This window comes from Epinephelus lanceolatus, chromosome 16 (assembly GCF_041903045.1).
Source record: "Epinephelus lanceolatus isolate andai-2023 chromosome 16, ASM4190304v1, whole genome shotgun sequence".
Lineage (NCBI taxonomy): Eukaryota > Metazoa > Chordata > Actinopteri > Perciformes > Serranidae > Epinephelus > Epinephelus lanceolatus.
Window position 1 is genome coordinate 571,833 of NC_135749.1, and position 10,190 is coordinate 582,022.

The following is a 10,190-nucleotide window of genomic DNA, read 5'->3' on the forward strand; positions in this document are numbered from 1 at the left end:
GTCCTTATGACCCTCACAGCTGATCAGGAAAAACTCCCCAAAAAACCCTTTAACGGGGAAAAAAAACGGTAGAAACCTCAGGAAGAGCAACTGAGGAGGGATCCCTCTTCCAGGACGGACAGACGTGCAATAGATGTCGTACAGAACAGATCAGCATAATAAATTAACAGTAATCCGTATGACACAATGAGACAGAGAGAGAGAGACAGAGAGAGATGCAGGTAATGACAGTAGCTTACAACAACATTAATGAAAGTAATAATATTATAGTTATAGTTCTGGCTACTGTGGTACAATATGTTGAAAGTATGTATTAATATCTGGCAGTATACATGTGTGACAATAGTCATATGTGTATAATAACAGTAGAAGTATGACTAATGACTAATGATGGCAGCAGCAGCAGGAGGCATCTGGCAGGACCACGGCAGCAGCACAACCACACACGTCACGCTGTCCAGGCACCGCTGTGATATGAGTTAATCTGAGAGACAGTGGAGCACAAAGGCTCCGGAGAAGAAGCCGAGTTAGTGACATCCAGAATGACCGAGTTAGCAAGATGCAGTAATAGAATACGAGAGAGAGAGAGAGAGAGAGAGAGAGAGAGAGAGAGAGAGAGGGAGAGAAGGTGCCCGGTGTATTATAGGGGGGTCCTCCGGCAGACTAGGCCTAAGTCAGCCTAACTAGGGGCTGGTACAGGGCAAGCCTGAGCCAGCCCTAACTATAAGCTTTATCAAAGAGGAAAGTCTTGAGTCTAGTCTTAAATGTGGAGACGGTGTCTGCCTCCCGGACCGTAACAGGAAGATGATTCCACAGGAGAGGAGCCTGATAGCTGAAGGCATCTGGCACACGAAGCAAGAAAGAGCAGAAGGAGAAGCCATCGCTAACTGTTGAGCTAATGTAGCTACCAAGGCTAATAACATGCAAACAACAGCTAAGAGATTAGCAAGAAAGTCATAAAAAGGAGGAGAGCTATAAGTGCTTAAACAGAACTAGTGTGGGTTAAGACTTGAAGTAGATGTTGAGCAATTGAAGTGAGGAAAAGACAGAAAGAAAGCTGGTGGAGTTCACTAGAGCAGCACAGAGACGCTGTCAAAGAAAACACCGGAAATGACACAACACACTTACCGCAATACGTCAGCACGTCAGCCGTTCATGTAACTACAAAGTTGAAAAGCTTCCTGTCAAACTTTCAAACTTTCACAAACAAGCTATGCTGTCCTGGAAACTGATCTAAAGCATCACTTCTTATTATATTTGGAATAATGAAGACATCCTTTATAAAAACAAATTACTGCTTTTTAAGGTTTGGATGGAGCATGGAATTTTATTAGTTGACCAACTTATTAATGACCAGGGTTTTTTTAATTTCTTATTAAGAATTTTTGTTAAAATTTCAGTTGCCAGGTACACCAAAGAAATAAGCTGCAATTTTTGATGCACTACCACAGGGTGTGCTGCAGCTTCTTAAAGGGACTGAAAGAAATACTGCTGTTTTGTTGGTGGAGTAGACATTGCAAAAAAATCCTGCTCTAACAGATATTTGAGAAGCTGCTTACAGTCAACGATTCAGCATCTCCACGGGCTACCTTAGGGAGATTCAATATGGTCTGCATATCTGATGTGGTTGACCATACTGTCGCTCTAAGGTGGCTAGTGCCATAGTTACAGGCTGTGGATCATGTGCATAGGACAGGGCAATATGGCGGGCTGAGGGGAGCTGTAGATGATCCAATAGGATATGAAATTTGTACAGTTCAGGTTCATCTGCAGGTAGCAGGTTAGTCAGAGCCATCTTCAACAGTATAAACTCATGAGGGTCATCATGGCTGAAATAAGGGAACGACGGTCCCTCCACACGTGTTGAGAACCTGGAACCCATAGTTTGCTGCACAGGAGCCACGGGTAAAGACAAGCTTGGACTGGCAGGAGGGAAAGCTCCAGTTAAATGTGGGGCACATGAAACTGGAGCTGGCTGAGACACAGAACCTTGAGCTTGAGGTTGCTGTATGGCCTGAGGGGGCATGTAGTGGAACTGGTATGGAACAACATTGCTTGAGTGATAAACATATGACTGTGAACTGGTTAGCGGAGCTTGAGGTGCAGGGACTGGTGGAGGTTGCATTGCATGGGATGGCAAATGACTGGGAGGGCCATAGCCCATGAGTGCTGTGCTAATGCTCTGGGATGTTGCTGTGGGATACACCTGATGAGAAGACACATGGAACACAGGGTCTTGTGCCATCTGTACTGGCAGTGGTACTTGAGAGGGAACGTGAGGATTTACTTGATATACATGCGGCCCAGCTGCAGGTGGGTGGCTAGAGGTGACATTAGACAACAACACTGAATTTAAATGCTCTGAAACTGGTATGGCTGAACTTAGAGGTGGCATATAAGCTGCTGAAGTTGAAGGTAATGGGCTAGGAGATTCAGGCATTTGTGGCTCAGATCTTACATATGGAGCTGAAACAGGTCTCTTATGTTCACATTCTAGAAAGGCAGATGTCTTATGGACGCAAGGGAAAAGGGTCTGGGCTGACTGGGAAATCTTTCCAGGGTTTAAAGCAGGCGCTGATTCAGATAGGTTCGGTATAAACGAACCTATGTTGCTTGTTGGGCCTCCTGGGGCTCTATATCACGTTCCTCTTCTAAATCTCCCTCCGAGTAACTCTGCTCACACTGCTGAACTCTGTCCATCAAGTCTCGAACCATACCTTTGAGTTGGGCAACTTCTTCCCTTAACAAGTCCGTTTCAGGGGTCTCTTGAGACAGGCTTGGTTGCAGTGATTGCAGAGGAGGCCTGCCGTAAAGTTCAGTCTGGTAATCCTGTAGGTACCTTGGGGGCATTCTCTCCCACTGTGGCCTTTCTCCATGCTCTCTCCCATCATGCGACAGAATAGCTTGTGGATCCATCGCCCAGCATGGATGCTCGATCTGGCTCGAAGAACCATGAAAAAACTAGGCTGTATGTGGCGGTGGTTCAGGGGAGCATCCAGTGTGGTGTGCACATTTAAACACAGGAACCGGCAGTCTGTTCTTGGCAATTTATTTGAGGTTACGAAGATGAGCAGAGTGGAACAAAGGGTGGTGGATGATTTCCTACACAAAATAAACATAAATAGAAGATAACTCATAAAACATAAATTTCCATCTTCAAACAGATGATAACAATAAATCAAGGTCCATGAACTTAACTTACTTCACATTTACGCAACCACAATTTACAATAATAAAACAGGAGGGTACTTCAGGCGGCTTTCTTTGTCTGGTGGTTTTGGAGGGAAGGAGAGAGAGGAGGGGCTGAGGTTCGAGGCGGGTTTATATCACCTCAGGAGGTGGGCGGTTCCAACAGGGTGGAGTCGAGTCTCTTGTGATTTTTAACAGTACCTAGAGTAGAACTTTTAGGAAAGATGTTCAGCATTGTGTTCAAGAGAAAACAGGGAAAACGATAAGTTTCCAGGAAAAAAAAACATTTATATTTATTTTGATGACAAAGATTTGTGTTTGTTCTGTCAGTTGATCTTGAGTCAGGGGAAATTTCACATCCATAAAAACAAATGGGCCAAATCTAAACCAAACATTGTCCTCTTTGGACAAGAACTGCACCGCTGTGCTGCCACAGTCAGGGACATTAGAAATAAGAAAGCTGCTAACACAAACTCTGTCATGGAGACATTCTGTGGAAGTGATCTGTAAAGTCTTTTTGCTGTCTTTTGTTTTTTACCTTTGTTTTATCTGTATCTCTGTATGTTTGTAAGTATGTGTAGGTTTATGTCTGTATGTGAGGTATTGTGTGTCGCACAATTCATAAAAAAAAAAGTTCATCTCAAACGAGTCTAATGTCAGGGTGAGTCAGTTGGAGGGCGGGTCTTACCTTTGCCATCCTAGGATAAAAAAAACATGCTGCCGTCATTAGACATGTCATCTCACACCATCTCCTTGGTTTTTGCAGCATTGAGCTGCAGCTGGTTTCTGTGACACCACCCGACAGTCCTTCACTAGGTTCCTGTACTCCTCCTCCCCTCCTCTAACACATGCCACAATAGCAGTATCATCCGAAAATGTCTGCATGTGGCAGAGTTCTGAGTTGTGCTGGAAATCAGCTGTGTACAGGGTAAAGAGGAGAGGACACAGCACAGTGCCCTGTGGTGCTCCCATGCTGCTGGTCACTGTGGTGGATACACTGCCTCCCAGCCTGAAAAATTGTGGTCTGTCAGTGAGATAGTCGGTGATCCAGGTCACGAGGTGTGGGTCGACTTGCATGCTGGTCAGCTTCTCTTGTAGTAGGAGGGGCTGGATCGTGTTAAATGCGCTTGAGAAGTGGAAGAACAGAATCCTCACAGTGCATCTCCTCTGTCCAAGTAAGAGAGGGCCTGGTGTTGGAGGTACAGGACAGCATCCTCCACCCCTATCTTCTCCCGATATGCAAACTGGAGGGGGTCCTGGGCGTGCTGCACCTGAGGTCTTATACAGTGCAATATCAGCCGCTCCAGGTCCTTCATCACAGGGGAGGTGAGGGCCACAGGTCTGTAGTCGTTGGGCTTGGTGGGACAACCATTCTTGGGAACAGGGACAATGCAGGACGTTTTCCACAGTGTGGGAACTCTCCCTGGTGCAGGCTTAGGTTGTAGACATGCTGCAGAGGTTCCCCCAGCTCAGCAGCACAGGAACTGAACCGGCTGAAAAAGGTGTTGAGCTCACTTGCTCTCTCGATGTTCCCCTCCACTGTGTCGATAAGATAGAGCAAGGCCGGGCTAAGACACTGTGCGCACTTATGGAAACACTTCAGCTGTGATCAACCCCTTGTACCTTTTGTTTAATTATTTATTTACCTTTTTCATTGATTTGTTTTTTATTTGTACTTTCTATTAACTTTATATCTTCTCCCTTGTCAGGTTGTCAGGTTTATCACACAACCTTTATGGCGGGTGTTTCTGATACCTGGCACAATGCAGGTGTGATTTTCTTTTTGCTTTGACATGAGTTGGACAGAAATGAGTCTGTCGCTGTTTCATATTGTTCTATATCTTCAATAAAGGACAAAAAAAGTTTCTTCTCTCCCCCGTGTCCTGCGAGGGCGGAGCTAAGACGCGAGGAAGAGATGAACCCAGTGTGTGGAGAGAGCAGGTGGGAGACAGTGATGGAAGTGGAATTCGGAGACTCGGTTGGCGGTAGGATTGCATAAACTGTACTTTGACTGTAGCGCCATGTCCTCGTCTTCAGGGGGAAACAGTGAGAATGAAATGGAGTGGATGATCTCTAGATCTGCTAGAATGAAAAGAGCGCTTAGAGATAGGCAAGAAAGAGCGAGGAGTTGGTCAGAAGAAAGTGAAAACTCGAAAAGTCATAACAAGAAGATGCGGACCTCTCCAATAAAAACAGCGCATGAGGAGCAAAAACAGACAGATGAGATGAAAGTAATGATTGAATTTGATCGGGAGGGGGGTCATTTCCACCCGATCAAACTAACAAGAGCAATTGAACAGGAAATTTGTAAGATCAAGTTAGCAAAGCTGCTGAATAAAAAGAGAGTGCTAATTCATGCAGTGAGCAAACAACAGCAGGATAAGATCATTAAAATGACATCGCTAGTAGGGGAAAAGATAAAGGCCTATGTACCTGGAGCACTTGCCAGGTTGAAGGGAGTAATCTCAGGGATGCCACTGAGTGAGTCTATGGATGACATTAAAAAAGAAGTCAAAGGATGGAAAGTGATTGATGCGACCAGGATTAAGAGCAAAAGGGATGGTATTCTGAAAGACTCAATGTCAGTGATTCTACAGTTTGAGAACAGCATCCCAAAATCAGTGCAGATTGGGTACATGAATTACAATGTGAGAGAGTATATACCTAAACCAATCAGGTGCTTTGTATGTCAAAGAATGGGACATATTGCTAAAGAATGCAAAGGGAAACTACGGTGTGCATGATGTGGAGGGCAGCATGAGTATGGAAAATGTGGAAAAGACGCTCAAGTGAAATGTTGTAACTGTGGAGGAGATCATAGTGCTGCATACGGAGGATGCATAGTTCAGAGAGAAGCAAGGGAAGCTCAGAGAGTCAAAATAACGGAGAATGTCTCATATGCAGAAGCTCTAAAGAGAATAAGAAAGGAGGGAGCTCACAATATGGATGTCAGTGGAAAGGGACAGAGGGATACAGTGGAGAGAGCAAGCACTCAAGGAAATCAGACCCAAATACGAGGGCCCTCTGTACCAGAGCAAAGGATATGCTCACATAAATGTAAAGTGGATGACAGTACCATGGTAGTGAAAAAAGAGACCTTTGTGGCTTTTATCTGCCATGCCATCAATGTAGCAGTAAACATGGAGAAGAAAAGTGATAAAATTAAGACAATTGTAGAGGCAGCAGGAAAATTCCTCAACATGAAAGAAATTAAAGCTGATCAAATACATACACTGTTGACAGTAGCAGAAGCTGCAGAAAACACCAAAGATGTGGCTTGATGCACTATTTATGGTTACACACATTCTTCAATGGAATGCCAGAAGTTTGTTAGCTAATGGTCAGGAGCTTAAAAGATATATTTATGACCTGGAAGTAGTTCCAGATGTTATTTGTGTTCAGGAAACTTGGTTGAGACCACAGATAGATTTTAGGATCCCTGGATTCAGCTTAGTTAGACATGACAGAGATGATAAGCATAGTGGAGGAGGTTGTGCCACATTTATCAAAGATGGGTTGGCCTACAGAGAGATCACCTCACCTAAAGAGATAGAGTGTGTTGTAGTAGAGCTCTGCAGCTCACGGAAGGAAAGAAATTTGAAGATAATAAACTTCTATAATCCATGCAGGAACTTAACATGTGACATGTTTAAAGAAATAGCAGGTATAGTATATAAGAGAGAAATTTGGTGTGGGGATTTCAATGCTCATAACAGCTTATGGGGCAGTAACCTTACAGACAATAATGGGAGTGTAGTTGAGGAAATGATGGATGAGAGAAATCTGGTTTGTATTAATGATGGAAAAGGAACCAGAATAAATGTAAACAGAGGAACAGTATCAGTACTAGATCTTACTCTGGTGTCAGATAAAATGGTGAATAGTTGTGAATGGTGTGTTAAAGATGACACTACACTAGGAAGTGATCATTTTCCAATTATTACCACAATAAATGATAATGTGTGCAAACAAGAAGGGTATACAGTCACCAGATGGTGCATTAGTAAAGCTAACTGGGAACATTTTAGGTTGTGTTGTAAGGAGACTGCACACATGGTAACACTTGAAGGAAATATTGAGGAATGTGCTAGTGAAGTTACAGAGCATATCTTAAATGCTGCAAATCTTTGTATCCCAAAAAGAACAACAAAAGGTGAGGTAAGAGTAGTCCCCTGGTGGAATGACGAATGCAGCAGAGCAATAAAAGAAAGAAACAAGGCTCTTAGAATATTAAGAAAGAACATGTCAATAGAGAACCTTGTAGATTACAAAAGGAAAAGGGCTGTAGCCCGAAGGATAATAAAGGAAGCAAAAAAGGAAACATGGAGAAACTATTGTTCATCCATAGGAAGAGAAATAAAACTACAAAATGTTTGGGCAATGTTTAAGAAAATGAGTGGGAAAAAAAGTTCTGGTAAAATCCCAGGGTTGGTCAGTTGTCAGAGGTTAACTATAGCAAACAAAGAAAAGGCAGATGTGTTAGGTGAGACATTTGCTGCTGTACATAGCGGTGAACACCTGGGTGATAAGCACAGGCAGCAAAAGGAGAGGATACTGAGAGAACTTGGAGAGGTAAGGAAGAAGAAAGAAAGCTTTACAACAACACTAGACATGGAATTAACAATGCAAGAACTTAACGTAGTGCTTAAAGGTACTGAGTACACAGCCCCAGGGGAAGATCAGCTCTGTTATGCCTTGTTCCGGCAGCTCCCTGAAGTGTCATTAAATAAAGTGTTGAAATTCTTTAATAAAATCTGGAGAGATGGAGATGTTCCAAGTAGTTGGAAAAGGGCAATTATATTGCCATTTAACAAGCCAGGGAAAGATCACACTAACCCTAGTAACTATAGACCAATAGCACTCACGTCCCACCTGTGTAAATGGATGGAAAAGATTCTTGTACACAGACTTTCGTATGTATTGGAACAGAGAGAATTAATAAAGGATATTCAGTGTGGGTTTAGAAAGAGTCAATCCACTACAGAAGCACTAGTTAGGGTAAGTAATGATATTGAAAAAGCATTAAAGATGAAAGAAACAATGGTAATTGTATTTTTCGACATAGAAAAAGCATATGATTCAATGTGGAGGGAAGGTTTACTTATTAAGTTAAATCAAATGGGCATTAATGGAAGAATGTATAATTGGATAATGAGCTTTCTCTCAGACAGGAGAATAAGAGTGAAAGTTGGGGCAGAACTTTCAAAAGAGTTTAAAGTGGAAAACAGTACCCCACAAGGGAGTGCTATTAGCCCAGTGTTGTTCAACATAATGATAAATGATATTTTTGCAAATGTAGAAGGAGGTATTAGATCAGCTTTGTATGCAGATGATGGGGCCGTCTGGATGAGAGGGAGAAATGTTTCTCATGTGATGGAAAAAATAAAGAGAGCAGTTGAGGAAGTAGAGAGATGGTCATACCAATGGGGCTTTAAGATGTCAGTAAATAAGTCCTGCTATATGATGATCACAAGTAAGAGAAAGATTGAGGTGGAGAATATAACAATGTATGGTCAGCCATTAGAGAGGGTGGCTGAATTTAAGTATCTGGGCCTATGGCTTGACAGTAAATATTCATGGAAAAAACAAATTGAGTTCATGGAAACTAAATGTAAAAAAGTCATTAATTTGCTGAAAGCTGTGGCTGGATGTGACTGGGGGGCAGACAAACAGGCTCTTCTTGACATGTATAGGGCACTCATGAGGTCAATACTTGACTATGGATGCATAGTGTATGGTGCAGCAGCTCAAACATCATTACATAGATTGGACAGATTACAGTACAGAGCATTACGTGTATGCACGGGAGCCATGAAGACTACCCCCATTAATGCTCTGTTAATAGAAGCAGGAGAGATGCCTCTGGAATTACGGAGAGAAAGGGTATCATTAGCTTATTGGATCAAGCTTAAAGGAAGTGGGGCAAAGAATCCATCTGCACAAGTTCTACAAAGCTGCTGGGAATATTCCAGGTTTCAGAGGAAAGGATTTGGGTGGACAGGAAATGAGTGGGCTAAAAAGTATGGGATAGATAATTTAGAATTCACACAGCCCAGTCCAGTCAGTATGGTCCCTCCATGGATCTACCCTGAAGTTATTTGTAATATGAAGAAAGAATGGCGACTGAGTCAAGTGGGTGAAAGAACTAGTGAATACCTAAGAACTAGGTATTACAACTACCTCAAAATATTTACAGATGGATCTAAGAACACAAAGGAGTGTGTGGGAGCAGGGGTGTACATACCATTATTTTGAGTGAACATTTCAAAACACCTGTCAGACCATTTGTCAGTATTCACAGCAGAAATGGTGGCTGCAATTATCAGTCTACAGTGGGTGGAGGAGGTCAGACCAGATAGGGTGGTGATATGTACAGATTCAGTTGCTATTTTGGAAAGCCTACAGTCAAAAAGCATAATCAGGGAAGATTTGTTCATTGAAGTACAGCACAGTTTGTTCAGACTTCACAGGGGTGGAATTGAGGTACAGTTCTGCTGGGTGCCAGCTCATACAGGGGTGAAGGGAAATGAGGTAGCTGATAACCTAGCAAAAAGGGCTCTGGAAAAGAACATAACAATCACAATACCTTATGGAAAAGGAGAGGGTAAAAAAATGATAAGGGTGATAGGCAAGGAAATTTGGCAGAAAAGATGGGAAGATGATCAGAAAGGAAGAAAATATCACAACATACAAAAATCGGTTATAACAAAAATCTTTAAAGAAAGGAACAGAAGAGAAGAAATCATCATGATGAGGCTTCGAGTTGGTCATACTGGTCTGACACATGACACAATGAATTTAATTGGGAAAAAGAATACTGACAAGTGTGAGAGATGTGGTGTTAAGGAAAATGTGGAACGTATTTTAATAAACTGTCTAAAGTATGCTTCAGAGAGAGAGAGGCTACAGAGGAAAGTCAGAGCAGCGCAGCAGGACTGGAGTATGGCTGGAATTCTGGGAACTGAAGGGGAAAGAGAAAAGATCCAAGTTGTAAGGAAAGC